Consider the following 16,921-nt stretch of genomic DNA (forward strand, 5'->3'; position numbering starts at 1 on the left):
AATCAATTTATTGAACCTTTCTTTAGGTCTTAAGGTTCCTCAATATTATATCATTCTTGTTCTCTGCTGGACTCTTGCCCTTTGTCTATACCTTTCTTTAGGTTTGGAGCCCCAGATTAGTCAAAGAGATTCCCTGAGCCTCCAACTGCAATGCAAAACAGTAATCTCCCTGATTTATACATGACAGTCCTGTTAACACATCTGAGAATCAGTTGCCTTTTTTTTTCCTCAAGAGCTGGTATATTTGGGGCCAAATATATTTTCAATATATCAAGATCATTTTGACTTCTGGCCTAATATAATTAGATCTTGTCTCCCTTCTCACTTACAAACGTCCTTAGTTCAGTGTCATGAACAAAATGTACAAATGCAGTTTCACTTCCATCATCCAAATAATTTATCTAAATCCTGCTCAACACAGGCTTCTGCAGGATCTCTTTTGAAATGTTCTCACAATGCAATTCATAATTGCTTTTAAGCAAAGTTTTCCACCTCTGACACAGTGTACCAATGGTTTCATTCAGCTGTTTCTCTGATTTGCTTATGAAAGTACATAGGAGTACTTATTATGGAGTGTACAGATTGATCCAAAATTAAATTGTCACATAATTATAACCTATCTTTACATCATCTACTGATTCTTTTTTTTCATTTTTCATTTTAAAATGAAGTTAAATTGGGTTGCTATTGAATATAGACTGAGTTTTCTATATTTCCCTTACTTTTTGCCCCACTTTAACTGTAAATGAGCACCTCTACTTTACCATTCTAGTTCAAATCAAGAGCATGATTCTAAAGCAAATGTCATGTTGGATCTCACGCTTTTTGGTTCACACTGTGGAGCAGTCTCAAAGGCTTCCTGAGTTCCTTCTAGATTAAACTAAACTGGAATACACTGATCAAAAGCCCACTGCAGGTGTTCCATGGGACCAAACAGAAGCCAATTTGAAGAATTCCCAACCAACCAACCAAACAAACAAACAAACAAACAAACAAAAACATATTGAAAAAAATGTTTTGAAGACCCTACTTCCATGCCAGCTCTGCCTCTACATAATAATACTATGCTGCACTACTTGCTGATGTACACAGCCTATATGCCCTTCTTCCAATCTCACATTAATTCACCAAAGTGACAGCTCAGAAATTGCTTCAGCAAGTGTCCTCTGAATTTGAGGATGAATTTTGTCAGGGTCTACTGACAAATTATGTTAACTTTTTAAAAATAGGTTTTTTTGATTATGGGAAAACAAGCAAACAAACACACACACACACACACACACACAAAACAAAACAAAACACCACAACATACTTTCTCTGCACCTTATGTTATTTACTTCCCTTTTTTCTTTGGTAGTGAACTGATACTTTTCATTGCTTTCTCTCTATTCCCTCCTAATGTATTTATAGAGACTTGCTTGGTTGCCTTTCATTGCTAGTTTTAAGTCATTTTACATTTTAGCCTTTCCAGGTTCTGTTATGTTTCATACACATCCTGATTCAGCTGTCCTTGTTTTCACTTTTAATATAGGTCCCTTTTTTATTCTTTAGTCCTTAAAGAGTTTCTGATTCAGCCACATTGTCTCTCTATATGCTTCCAAGCTCTTCTTCACATCAGAATACTTTGCATTGTGCCTTTAATATAGTCTCCTTCAATAACTGCCAAGTCTCCTGAATTCCTTTATGCTTTATATTATCTTCCCAAGGGACCCTACTTACCAGTTCCCTCAGCTGTTGAAGAGTGTGTTTTTGAAGTCCATTATGCCTACTCGGCTGTTCTCACTCCTCCTACCTGTTTTCAGAATGATGAACTTGTGATCCCTTTCACCCAAAGTTATATTGCACCACCAGATTTTCATGAACTCTTCCCTGTTAATCAGGCTCTTAAAATATCCATTCTTTCCACACAGCTTGATCTGCCACACCATATCCTGATGTCAGCAACATATTTATTTGGACAAGATAATGTAATGATTAGCAGACTCCAGTACAAAGATGAGTGTGATGATAAAATACATACAACCCAAACCAATCTATTTTATTCATCTTTGGTAGCTCTTTGGCTGTTTTACAGTGGTCAGTGTGCCTCAGTGAAAATTCATAATATCTGGAAGCAGTTCAAAGAACAAGGATGATCAGAGTGCAAGAAAACAGGGAACAAAAGAAAAGGTTGACATAATCAGGTTGTTCAGTCTACACAAGTCCTGACAGGAGGTGGGATTACATTTTATGCATTTATTATTTTTTAAGGGGGGGTGATTATTGGTTTTGGTTTTGTTTTAAAGTGAGATTATGTGAAAAATAACAAGCCAACTATTTTTCATCTCTGTAGGGTTTAGTGGAAAAAGGAATGGGTTTAGGCTTTTACCATGTGGTTTGAGTTAGTCATTAGGCATTTTCTAACCAGGAGGTTAATAAACAATAAGATCTATGGCCCAGTAGAGAATGGATTTAAGAACTAGGTAAGAACAATTTAACAATTTATGTGCAGTTATCTGTCAGGATACTATACCCACTGTAACTCATTAAGGTGTCCCACCGACAACCAGATCACTTTGACAGCCACACAGAATAGCAGCAGCATAAAATTTCATAGGTGTCTTAACAACTTTTCAAAACAAGGGCTAAAAGGAAGCACACTATAAACAGTAAAACAAAACAAAACAAAACAAAAAAGAGTTTCTGACAACCTTGGTACCTTTTAAACAGCAAGCAAGTAATGAGTTCCATTTTTTTTTCCACCACTTTTATTTATTCTAATATTTGGCAGTATAGTACTGTACTACCCAACCATTGAGCTTCTTCTCCAGAGACAAAAACTCTTGACAGACTCTTGACACAAGAATTCTTGTCACTGCTACATAATATAATGTATATAAACATTGCATGCTATTTTCAAGGACTAAGAGTGAGACTGTGTGTTCAAGCCTGCAGAGCAGAGGTGTATGAACCTCTCTACTCACCATTTTCGTGGCAGGAAACTTCATGACAGTCCTTGATATTTCCATCAACTTCTCTACTGTAGGTGAGCTGAAGTCCTAGAATATCATGCAGACTAGAGCAATTTTAAGACACATGGCCATTTTTTTCTCCTCTAGGCTATTTGCAAAGAAACAACCATCCTTCTGCTACGCAGACTAGCTGCCACGAAAGTTACAGAGTATCCAGACAATATAGAAATGACCTTCAGACACTTAAAAGTTTCCTGCTATGCTGTATTGCAAAGGAGTTGTCATGAAGGGCTTTCCCATAGCCAAATGTGGAGTATAATGACTTGACTTCATGGTGTCTCCCTTAGACAGGTTGCTAGTGCTAGGGCCTTTGATGGTGATGTTGTTTCACAGAAAGCAAGGCAGGGTCATGAGGCCAAAAGTCTCTGACTCTGGTAGGTCTTCCAAGGCCAGGAGAGCTGGCTGCATTTGGAGGGGAGTAGATGTGGCACCCTGTACAAATGGAATGCATTAGCCACACTCCCCAAGAGCTCCAGGAGGCAGAGTGCTTGCCTGAGGCACAATCCCTCCTGGAGCTCTTTCTGAGGTGATGTGTCTCTGCACTATCCCCAATGTGGCGCCGTGCCTTCAAGGCACAATTGAGTCCTTAGTGTTTTGTCCAAACTATTGCTTCAGAGCTTGAATTGATGATATGAACAAAGATAGCATAGCTCTTAACCAAAGTTAATCATCAAATATTTATGTACATTAAATACTACAGTTATTCATAGTCAGAGATAAAAATACTGCATTTTAGACAAGGCTGCCATTTACTGTATGTTTTTTAGTCTACATTAAATTCCCAGATCTTCACTACTTATCGCAAAATACCTTCCTATGGATTTTCTTATATTAGAAATACTGTGCAGAGTTACACATCCATGCTTGGCCTGATAGCCAAGCTCATCTACTCAGGCCACCTCATCCTTTCCACTTTCTGTCCACCACAGAGAGAAATTCCCTTACAATTACTATGTTTCAGTTGTTCATATGGTGTGGAGATTTTTTTCCTGTTTGTTAAAAAAAAAAAAAAAAAAAAAACGACTTCATATGACATTTTGTTTTAGGTGAATCATCTAAAGATCTGATTTAATGCACTCATAACTCAGGAGTTATGGTTTCCAGGGTGGCCATTTGGACTCTGCTAAAATGAATTTACTTCTGCCAAACATAAAGGTCGGAGAACAACAGCATGGAACCATGACCTCTACTTTTTGTATATATGTGCTTAGCACAGTTATGCAACATTTTTTCCTTGGGTTTCACTTATTTTGTCTGCTTAGGTCATGGTCACTCAAGGAATAAGTCTAACCTAACAACAACCCCCAAAAGAGGGAGAAGGTCTCATTCATCCTTTCCTGTTCCTACCGCTCTTCTCCCTTGGTAACAACTAAGTGGTCCTGCTCTTGTTTTTCCTAGATAAGGAACTTGTCAGACTGGTGACCTATCAGAAGCTACCTACTTCTTGTTGTTCTGTTATTGATAGAATAATTTTAAGAGAGGTTAATAAGATCAGTCAGCCCACCAAAGATCCAGAGAGCATCTGCAGTGGCATAAGATGAGCAGAAGAGGAAAGCAGGACAGGACTTTGTAGCAGCAAGGAACTTAGCTCATAACACACTATGAACACCCCACTGAAACTACGGTCTAAGTAAAAACTCAAATCAAAGATGTTTCCAACAACAGGTAATCTGAAAAGAGTGCTGGACCTGACAAGAAATCTCCTTGGATTTAATGTTCTGTACCTTGTTAATAAGTAATAACTTAGTTATTGACTGATTATGTTTGCACTATAAAGACCAATGCATAAGAAAACACTAGATAACCCTAAGACAATATGATCACAGGAACACAGTGCTGAACTCAGACTAATTAGTCCTGCAGAGCAGGTAGGCTTCTTGTTCAAAGTGCCATAGTGATCTGATATATGTATATGGTTTCCAGGACCAAAGTTTGCATTTATTCTGCATGGTACTGCATTACTCAGAAATAAAAGTTGTGGTTTGTGGTAGTCAAATAAATTTGATGGCCTAGTTCATGTATGCCTCAAGAAATGTCAGTGTTTTGGGGGGGATTTTCTGATATTAGTATCAAGATCTACTTGCATAATGTTGTCTCAAAAAATATCAGTGAAACAGTATTCTAAAAAAATAAAATCCTTCCTAATACATCTAACATTCATACTGATTATGCTTCAAGTACAGAAAAAAAAATATTTCAAACATTCTCTTACTTAATATTGTCTTTGCTTCACGGTCACAAATGGTGCTGAGTATAACCTTATGGTTGCGCGCCTACCAGAGGAGAAACCCAGGTCAACAAACACTCTAAAATATTTTTGGTGTGGTGGGAGATCCGGGGTTATCATATACCTACTATTTTGGGTGATCGAATATTGAAAATAGCATCTTAAATTTATGAGATACCAGCTAAAAAGTTGTAAGGTATTTAGTAAAACCTTAACATACATTTCTCCTTACATGTTTGAAGAAGCTGCAGAGTTCCTTCATCACCCTTCATTTTCAAATGCTGCTTTATCCTCTTCCAAATTTCATGCCTAGTCAATGCAGGTTCTGCTTTTATTTGTAGTCAAGGCTTAAGGTAAAAAGGTGAACCACTGAAAAGCAGATTCTCTATTATAATTAATTAAAGGTGATGACGAAGGGAAACAAAAGATACTTGATGCTAAGCTGCCTTTTGTGTAACAAACTTATAAGGGCAAGCTCCATATCCTATGGATCCCTTCTTCTGCCTTTTCACTGCAATATTGTCATATAAAGGAGGTAAAGTAGAACAGAGCTAAAGACTCCTTTTTTCTTTGTTTAAAACCTGTTTTACAATACATTGATAGTTCTTAGAGCCCCAATGGAATAGAATAAGGACAAAAAATAAGTGTCAGTACGTCACATCAAGAACCATAAGTAGAAAGTTAAAGAACCAGCACAATAAATACACAATTTTTCAGGGGTGTGAGAAGGGACAGGTGAAACTGAGTTTCAATGGTCACAGGTAAAGAATCTGGAACTGGCACCAACATCATCCTGGATGTATTATATCTTCTTAACCAGCTCAGTCATCCAAAGAGATCTGGCCAATGGCCCTACTCTCATGCTGGGAGCATCAGATTTGTTTGGCAAAATCCTCTTAAATAGGAATGTTCAGAATAGTGGATGTTTATCATTTTTTGTCTGCAGGCACTCTTTTCAAATGCTTATTTTGAGGATTTTCTCTGTATCTGAATTATTTCATAGCTCAGTGTAGAAACTTCTAAATGCCACTGACATTAACAAGTGTTACAAAAATGATAATCTCAGTTGGACACCACAGATTGAGAACATGCCAGCTTGTTTGAGCTGCACAGACTGTCAGGGATAAGAAATGGGGAGTGCACAAAGCCAAGTGTCATTTCTGTAAGAAGAACTCTCATGTTTGAGGAAAAATCTATCAGAAATGGGAGTCAAGACAGATCCTAAAACATGCAAATCATTCCACAAATGACTGATTTGAAAACAAAAGTAAAACAAAGACTTGGGAAGGTTTTGGGGGACCAAGATAATCTTTTCAGGAAAAAAAAATATATATATATATATATATATATACATATTACATATTAAAAAATCATAAAATTGACTGGAGAACTAAACTGGGCAGAACAGAAGAAACAAGAAAGTTTATTTACTTTGATGCTAAATAGGAGATCATGTGTTTCCAAGTGTTGGAAAAAAAAACTTTGTATAGCTACTAGAAAAGGAAACTGGAAGTGGTGTTCTTATAAAAGACAATTCTGAGCAGTGACCTGAAGCATATTAGAATTAAATGCACAACTTTGATTGTACCCATTGAGGACTGACTGCACTCAAATCTGGCTATGAAAGTTTTCAATTATTTTTATTAGACACTTCAAGGACTGAAGCTAGTCACAGGCTTTTGCTCACTATTCTAAGCAGGGTCTGCAGCAGAAATAGCTTCATATTCTAATTTCATCACCTACATTCAAAAAGCTGAGTGCATCTGCGAGTTCCAGTAAGTCTTTTCCCTTTTCCCTTTTTTTTATTTTTATGTTTGTTTGTTGTTCATAAAAACATGGCAAATTCAGTGTTAAAGAGAGTAAAACTGGAAACAGTACTAACAGTCATGGCTGAGCACTGACTTTGCCTGACTTCGCAGGGTGGCATAGGTACAGAAATGGCTCTTCAGTCCACATGCCATATTACAGTTTCACAAGTGAAAAAATCAAGCAGTGACCAAGAAGTGCATGTACTGGAAAAAAAGGAGAGCTGATTTTCCTCAGAGCGTGCATACTGTGACCTCATTTATAATGAGAATAGTGCTATTTGAATAATACAAATGACACATTGGAACGGAGAAGAATAGTAGATGCAGTAAAGATTCTCAAAGAGATTTGGAGACCTAAGTGTATCTTACTTATTTAGGACCTTCGCTTAAAGCCTGATTGATCCAGAAATTTCTTCGTATTTCCACTGTCAGTAGAGGTTACCACACCGAGAACAACACAATCAGCCACCCATTTCTGTTATGCTTCATAAGGGGAATGCTTATATACATCTCCAGTTCTTTTGCTGGTTTTCATGATCAAGCTCCATTACCAGCCCAACCTTTCTTTATGATAGCAGTTCATTTCCCAACTACCTGGCAAGTTCAGCATTTAACCTAACATGATAATTTTAAATAAATAAATAAATAAATAAATAAATAAATAAGGAGGAAAGAGAAGTGAGGTATTTGATACTATTTGTTAGGCAACTCTGGAGGTCATGTTCTTCAGAAGTATCCTCCCATGTCCTACTTTAGGGACCATCCACACAGGTTCATTACATAAACCAAATCCAAAAGCAAATGGTAAATGGGCCCAATCTACACCGATACATAATATGAGAGCTAAGGTTGCCTATTGCTTTTTTTGCCAGAGTCTTCTGAAACAGTATTTACAGATATGGGGAAAGGTCATGTCAAACTCAGTAGGCTTCTGGAACTTATGAAGAAGCTAATCAGCATTTACTGAATGCCCTCCATGGTGTAAATGAAAGCTGTGCACATGCTGTTTACTAAAATTGCAGGATGTTTTTCTATCAACTTGCCTTTCCTTTACGTTATGCTCTGTGATTTATATTGCTAGCTCTGCTGGGCTGTGAATATTACCATGGAGGGATATCTGAAACATGCAATTCATAATTGAAGTTGTGGATGCATGCTACTGTATCTAGGAAGCACTCTTTCCTTCTTCGATTGCTGCATGTGCAGTATCAGTTAAGAGATGATCTAAACATTTTTGAGGAAGCTGTTCTAAGTTATTACATTAGAATGTCTTTTGCAATCCATGAGAAGATTCTGAATAGATCAAAACCAAAATGGAGTTTTGAATATAGTTATACCTATTTCGGATGATAGGGTTATGCTTTTTGTAAATAAAATATTTTGGCTTTATCAAAGTAATTATTTGTAATAGGATTATTTGAAGTAAATGAATAAAAAATATTTTAGGTTTTGTATGACAGGAAATAATTTGAAATTTCAGCACATTGCACATGTTTATGATGAGCACATTCTGGAATGTGAAAACTACTATGAAATGGAAAATTCATCTTCCAATTAATTCTACTTTTTTTTTTTTTTTTTTTTTTAAAGTACTAAAGGCTGCAGTTGTATTTTTTTCCAGTGGTATTTTGATGCTTGATCCCAAATACTCATTAACTGTAATTTTTTTCATAAACATTCCTTTCTATTTTCATGCTGTCTTCTCTGTATATTTTTCTCCTAAAATACCATTTTGACTTTTCTAGTTATTTGACAAAATATATGTTAAAGGAGATATTTTAAATTAAGAAAAAAGGTAACTTGGCAGGTCAAGTCAACGATAACAAGTGCTGCTGGATATTTAACAGCAGAGAACCCCTAAGTGAAGGTAACAAAAAAAGGACAGTGCTGTTTGCAGTTGCAGCTATTGGTAATAATTTTCAATGACTGAGGACAGCTGCTGGCAAGTCCCAACAAAGAGGTGCCTGGATAGTCACAAATTGGTCTGAATTGTCAATAATTATATAAATATCTGCAAAGTAAGCATTGGGTCCCAATGCTGAGAAGCCTCTTTGGCCTTGATTATGATCAAATGTACAGCCTTCCACAATATTAGGCAGTAGCTTGTGTTATGTCCTCAAGAGATAAAGATGCCATCACAGAGTACTAAAACATATCCACTTCTCCCCCTCCTATAGCTAGCTCTTCAGTCTTGCAATTCTCACAGCGTATGATGGCCTCTTGAAACCTTGCCAGGCAAGGGAATTAAGTGAGTAACTTTTCCTTTTTCATCACTTATTTTAATATCCCTTCCCCTAGTCTTACATCAGATGAACTGGTGCTCTTTGGTATAATGAAAATATAATAGGAGTGTGTGATTAGATAAATGAGATTTTTCACTTTAGTTGATGAGACATTGTGTCTTGGTGTCTTGCTGCTCTTTATTGTATATATCTATTATACACTCAGAGTGGCAAAGAAGACTCCTTCCCAAATGAAATGAGAAAAATGACCAACTTGGAAAAAAATAAAAAAATAATTTTTTTTTCAGATTGTCCTCAAAGAAACAGTTTTAAACATTTTTACACACTGTCACAAATAATTTTTTGGTTGGGTTGCATGCAACAAGAACAGCCATTTTACGACATTTGTGATACATAATATTTGTGTTGTGCAGACTGAAAAACAAATATTTTTTTTGCTTCCAAATGCTAAAAACCTTGTCTCACCTGTAAGAAGTAATTAGGATACCCCTTAAATGTAGATTTTTATTTCACTATTCCTCTGCATTGAAAAAAAAAAAAAATCAATTTTGTGATGTAATTGCATTTAGAGGGAGAAAGAGAACAAAAGAGTCAGATTACTAATATACAGGAAATGTATGTATGTGTGTTCCTTCTTACCATAAATACTGTCATTTTATTTATTGCAATTAATCAATGCATAGGAAGCCTACCAGGAATCATTATAGCACTACACAGTAAAGACAAACCAGCAGCAAAAGGAAAAATTAAAAAAAAAAAATCAAATGTCAGATGAAATACTTAGCTAAACAACACAGAAATAACCATCCTACTCGGAAATAAATCAATTTCCAGTTAGTCAGAGAATGAAAAAAAAAAAAAAAAAAAAAAAAACATAAAACAAACAAACAAACAAACAAGAGAGCGACACACAAAATCAAGAGGACTGAATGCAAAAAGCAAGCAAAGAGGGATTCCTTCAAACAAAAGGCTATGAAGACATATATAAACACAAATATGCCATCACTTCAATATTCATGAAGTAGCACACACCTGTAACCAAAGGAAATAAAAACTGAATTGCTTAGGTTCATTTCTTTTTAACCTGAGAGTTTTCTTAAAAGTTTTGTTTTCTATAGTTCAGTATAAGCAAATTATGCACTAAATTAAAATAATCAAAAATGCACGTAAAAATAATGTGCTAAAAAACAAAGAATCATGAGAAAAACATGTTTCTTCTAAAACTGCTTTTTTTTCAAAAATGTATTTATTTACAAGTCAAATAAAACCTTGCTTATTTTCAAGATGTTCACATAGTTTCCTTATTTTTTGCTGTTCCTCAAAACAAACAAACAAAAAAAAAAAAAACGTGGGTCATAATGTTGTATAACTAATATACTATTCATCCCTGTATTAGTAGAATAGGTCAAAAGGGGTGTTCCAACCATTTGTGCTATTTGACTGCTAATCTGTCCGACTGCTTCATTTTGGACCACTTCAACCATCTCCCCCAAAATATTTCTTTCTCTAGATGGTTTTAACATTCACAGTGCTGGGTGTGTAAAGTTAACAAAGCTGGGTATGTGAGCTTAGTACAAGAATGTCCAGCTGATGAGAGGGATGAAGTTACATATTAGACATGTATTTAAGTAATTTTCTAGAATGGTTGCTTTCCTGAATCTCTACCTGAAGGAATTTATTATAGGTGAGATGCCTCTCAGCCTGTCTGAGACATTTTGTATTTTGGCATTTATGCATTTGTTAATTGTCTAGATTTTATGTAATGGAGAGCACCAGACATTTATAGAGCTCAATTCATCATTTGACCTCTTTAGACATCTACTTTCAGGTGTGGTTAATCACTCTCTTGAAGCTTTTTTTTTTTTTTTTTTTTTTTGGTTGCCTATAAAAGCAATTAGTTCAGATAGAAACATACAGTTCTAATCCCAGCCTAACCAAGTAAAGTTATAAATGATTCCTTTTCCCTTGGCCTTCATCAGTCCCAAAATATCTTAATAGAAATGAGCTGCTGCTGCCTTAGACCCAAACCAAATAATGTGAATATATTTTGCCCATTACATGTCTACAATGTAATAAACCAGCATATCTTTTCTTTTGGGTATAATCCCATTACAGCAAATGAAAGCAAGGTAGTTTGTTCTACTCAAAAACTCACAATTAAAACATAGCTTCATACACCTATTTATTTTTAAAAATCATATTGATCCATCTCATATGTCAGGATGACAATACCTCTAATATTTAATCCAATGGATGTGGACTCAGTACCAGGTGTACCAGGAGGATGATGGTAATGAGAGTTACAGAAAGCTGTTGTACACAGATAAATGATCTGCAACAGAACTGAACTTGCACATGGCTTCCATTGTGGTTGATAATAAATGAGAAGCATAGAAATGGTTCTGGAGGATTCTAGACAAAAAAGCAGCAGTCAGGTGTTCTGAATATTGAGATCCACTAGCAAATGCATTTGTGTCAAGAATAATATAAAGAAAAAAAAAAGAAGAAGAAAAAAAAAAGCGAGAGAGAAAGACCTGAATATATAGGTCAGGGAGCTTATATTTTCTTGAGACTGTGGAAAACAACAGTAGTCACTAATTTCTCCCTGTATCTCCATCTCTCTTTACAGTATTTAGATTGCCTATGCAGCTAATCACTTACACATACACGTAAGTACATATTCAAACCTATCTTTGTATTCTACTCTGAAGAACTTGCTTTTCTCTTAAAAGTGGTATAAAGACAGGACATTATGCCAGACTGGACATTACCATGGCAGTATGCAAAGTTCTTCCTAAATTCTACTGCTCAACTGCCTTTATACCATCTGTAGTTTCATTTTCTGTGATTACGAACTATGGAACTTGGGTTTGGCTCTCAAAACTAAGATCTTCATTAACAATGGCTGTGATTCTTCTTACATCTTAAATTAAATAACACGTTGTTAATTTCAGTCTTTTTCATTAATAGTAGTCCTCAAGTAGTCTTTGACAGGGAGAATTCTGAATAAATAAATAAATAAATAAATAAATAAATAAATAAATAAATAAATAAATAAATCTGAGTTGGTGGAGGTAATCACAGTCTCTTTTCTGCCAGCGTTCCTCTTTTCTCCGAACAAGTGACTTTAAAGAGTATCTAGAAGCAGTGACTATCCAGTACATGCTCTTTGCTGTCAGAAGCATATCAAAACCTTTGTGTCCTGGAAATTTCTTTTTATTAAGAATGCCCTGTCAAACAACAGTTGTTGATATTTCTGCCCATATAAAAATAAGTTTTGGTGCAAAAAAAAATTTTTCAGTCTTTCAGGGTTGAATCCAGAGTACCAGGAGCTCTGACAAGGCTATAGCAACTAAGGCCTGATAGTGCTATTAAGCACAGTAACAGAAGAAAGGGAAATTCCATGCAGCCCCCAAGATATACTTTTAATAGACTTGCTGTAGTAAATAATAAAGATATTATTATTATTATTATTATTATTATTTATGACTATTTTGTTTGAAGATGCTTAGGTAGTGCAATAGATTGTATCTGTCTAGTATGTACATAAATATACAATGCTTAAGCGTTCCAGCATGATCCTGGCTGAATTCTAACTTGAGCACATTCTAACTGTCCTGCAATCTCAGCTCCATGTTCTGATGGATCTATTAGCAATTTTGCTCACTGTTTCCAAGTTGTTATACCCTAGTTTCCAATGCATTCTTCTGCAAGGCAGAAGACCATGGAGGTTGTTACTGATACTGCATTTCTGCAATTTAGCAATTGTTCTCCTGTTTTTTGTCAATAAACAAGAAAATTTGAACTGTAGCATTTTGATACTAGTGTTCTTTTTGATGTGCTTCCTGGATTACATCAGTTTTGAACAGTCTCTGTGCAAAGTCAGCTATGAAAACTAAGCATTCAGAAAATATTTTTTTCTAAATGTAAGTCATATTCTAATTTTAAGTCACATTCTTTATTTTATTCTTCATTTTTAACAAGGATAACTTTTTAAAGTTCTGCCTTGTGTCTATCAACACTTTGGAATGGCAGTAGGAAAGGGAGGCCCCCAGGAGAACCTGATTTGTGAGACCAGTTCAGATTGTCACTTTTTCGTTTGGACTCTCCTGAGTATGATACAACCCATCTAGTAGATAAAGCAGGTAACCATGTTATATGTTAATCCTGGTCTTAATGCTCCTGCTCAGTGGTGAAAAAACAGATTCTAGGTGAACCCAGCCTGCAGTGTCACCCCAAGATGATCCTCTACTCCATAAGTCTATATTAAGTGAGTGCATGGATTCACACCTTTCCTTCTGAAATTCGTTCGAAGGGCACAATTAAGGTGTACCTACCTGTGAATTCATATCCTCAGACTGGGAGGATTGTGGAATACCTGGTCTTCTTCTTTATTAAGAGCTATATGTTAAAACAACAACAACAACAACAAAAGTTGTGGCCAATTGAAATTCTGATATAGAAGTACCATATGTAGTATATATAGTATACCTAAGGGAAAGAAATTCAGATATACATTTGCCCCTTGTTATTTCTAACTGGCAACCATTGATGTCACATAAATCAGTGTGAAGTCTCTCATAAATCCCTATATAGGTGTCTAATTCTCTTGTTTGGCCACATCCCATGAAAAAATGGGTCATCCTATCTTGCCTGCTGACAACCAAGCACCCTGACTGAACATCTGCCCTAGTGATACTGCAGAAGATTGGTAGCTCTTCTTTTGACAATTCTATCTCTGATGGGGAGACCTTTCACATATTGAAAGAATATCTCAGGTAGGATGACTGCCAGCAGTTGAAACAGAAACATAGCAACTCCGCTACAAATGCCTATTCTGGTCTTTGTGGACAGTGGTGAAATATGTAGCAGAAGTGCTGAAATGGCATGGAAAGACAAACTGGACTGTTTTTGCCATTTTCTCTCATCTTCTCTAAAGATTGTTGCAGGTCAGTTGTCTTCTGATCCTTCGATATTGTCATGTGCAGTAACTTATGTGATATTTCTCTGATTCTGTTGATTGTTCTCGTGTCTGCACACATTGTTGGATTTTTTCTTCTGCCACTGAGTTTTGTTTTACAAAAGTCATTTCAGCTGTTAAATATCTCTTCTCTATCCAGCTTGCTCTTTTCTTCTTTTGGTATCAAGTACACTGACTTTCCACACGTGAATGACAATGTTTTAAAAATTCTTAACATTTACTTCATCCATTTCCTCATAAGAAGTGCCTTAAAACAGAGTAAAGCCTCAGGCTTATAAACACAAGAACATAAGGACAGTCATGCTGCCTCATATGAAAGGCACATCTAGCCCAGTATCCTGTCTAATGGCCAATGCAAGTCGATAGAAAAAGCTCAGGGAAGAACATAGAGCAAAACCATAAGACACAGTAGTGACTTTGCAGTATACTCTATATACAACAGTAACCTGTGAGACAAGGACTTCCTGAGTAAGAATGGGTATTTCTAGTAGTTTAAAGCTTTTCATGAATTTCTCCATCATCATACGTTTGCTTTGGCCTCACACGTACATGAAATGTCTGGCATTCATAAAGCACTTCAGAGTCACTCTTTTAAAATGAACAGTAGCACATCACAGGGTGAGGACCAGGCTTTGCATTGCCAGATAGGAGACCTGTCTTTGCTTGATTAGAAGAGAAAGGCTTAGGGACAAAAGAGGAATGAGGACAATAGTAAAATAGTTAAAAGCAAATTTCTTTCAAGACCTTCCCCATGTGTTCCAAGAATCTTCTTACTTTTAATTAAAATGTGACCTAGTAGCAACCCCAAGAACTTCCCAGTTTATGACTTAATTAGAACATGAATATCAGAAGCCAGGTAGAAGTGGAGCGCCAGCAAATAATGTGTCAGCTGCCCCGTCAGAGTAAGCCGTCTACTTCAGTCTGCTTCCATGCTTCTGACCCACACCAAGGAAGCAGCTTCCTTGTTGGTTTCTCATTTCTTCACCACTTCTCTCTTTTCTTAACATGGCTAAATTTGGAATTGTTTAAAATGTTTTCTATATTTTTATTTTCAGTAAGACAGGTAGTGTGGAAAGCTGCTGACGTGTTTAAAAACTAAAAAGGTCATTAACAGCAGAAAAATGCAGAGGCTGTAGGGAGAATTTCTGTATCTCTTGCTATTGTATCTTGCTATGTATCTCTTCCTATTCACTTCTCAGTGTTAATCATGATCCCTTTCAGCCAGAGCATATGCTAGTTTTCTGTAGCCTAATAGTTTTCTTTTCTAGTACCCTCTCTTTTCCTTTGTGCTTTCAATAGATTTGATGATCAAGGCCTAGCTATTTCTTTCAGGTTGTTGAACTTTAGTGAATAAGAACAAAAAATGAATAAAGCCAACATGTTTTTCATAACTGATAGCCAACAGAAAACTTCCTCTGGCTGAAAAGTTCAAAGACAGTGTTTTCAGAAGCAAAGAATCGAAGCTATCCTATCATGGCTTTCTAGATAAATATTTTGTACTACTAGGACAGGAAATGTAGTTGTGAGTGAGTATGTAGCCAAAGTCCTCTGTTAAGGATGATTTTCATTGTCTTTGTGTGCAAGTGAGCCTGGAATGGATGTGGTTGGATAGAGGGAAAATAGGAAAGGAGAGAGAGAAGAAGGGAAAAAGGAGATAAATAAAAGGAAATGGTAAAGGGTTAACAGTAAGAAGGAAGGAGAGAGACACAGAGACAGAAACCAAGAACAGAAAGAAGAAAAGACAAAAATGAAAAAGTGGGTAGTTCATGTCTACTATATCTTCTTGCAAAAAAAAATAAATATAGTCCCTTCCTTTTCCTTAACCATTTCTTTCAGATTCTTTATGAGGCAAAAAAATAAAATAAAATAAAATAAAAATCAGTTATTCATCTTTCCAGGTACAAATTTACCTCTAGATCATATTCAATTTCACATTGAAAATATTTGTCTAGTTGCTTCTTTTAATTTTTTGATATGTTATGTAATCAATTCAATGTTTGTTTTGCTTTTCTTTCTCTCACAACGTAACAACAGAGGTTCTCAGCATCCAACACGTGTTTTCTTGAGTACCTATAGGTATTCCATGTCCTGAATCAGCAAGTTCACAGACTTAATGTAATGTAATGATTCACAATCATCCCATACAGCAAAACCCAGAAAGTCCCTAAATAATGCACTGTTGAATCAGAGCCATTCATCTCAATGAGGTGTACCAAACTTCAAATAATTTGCATCAATTTACATCATTTTCTATTTGTCATCATAGAAACATGACCATTTAAAATAAATCAATAAATAAGAAGAGAGAAAGTGAGAGAGAAAGAAAAAAGAAAGTGAGAAAGAAAGTGCGAAAGTGAGAGAGGAGAGAAAGGAGAAAGAGAAAGAGAAAGAGAAAGAGAGAGAGAGAGAGAGAGAGAGAAAGAGAAAGAGAAAGAGAAAGAGAAAGAGAAAGAGAAAGAGAAAGAGAAAGAGAAAGAGAAAGAGAAAGAGAAAGAGAAAGAGAAAGAGAAAGAGAAAGAGAAAGAGAAAGAGACAATGCAAAATGTCTTTGAGTTTTACTCAAAAGGACAAATCTGCAAGGAATTTTATTTAATGTCACAGCACCTCTCCAAAAGATATGCTTTCGTAGCAGAATCTGCAGTCCTGAGTCC

This window comes from Netta rufina (assembly GCF_964035555.1).
Source record: "Netta rufina genome assembly, chromosome: 1".
In the NCBI taxonomy this organism is placed as follows: domain Eukaryota; kingdom Metazoa; phylum Chordata; class Aves; order Anseriformes; family Anatidae; genus Netta; species Netta rufina.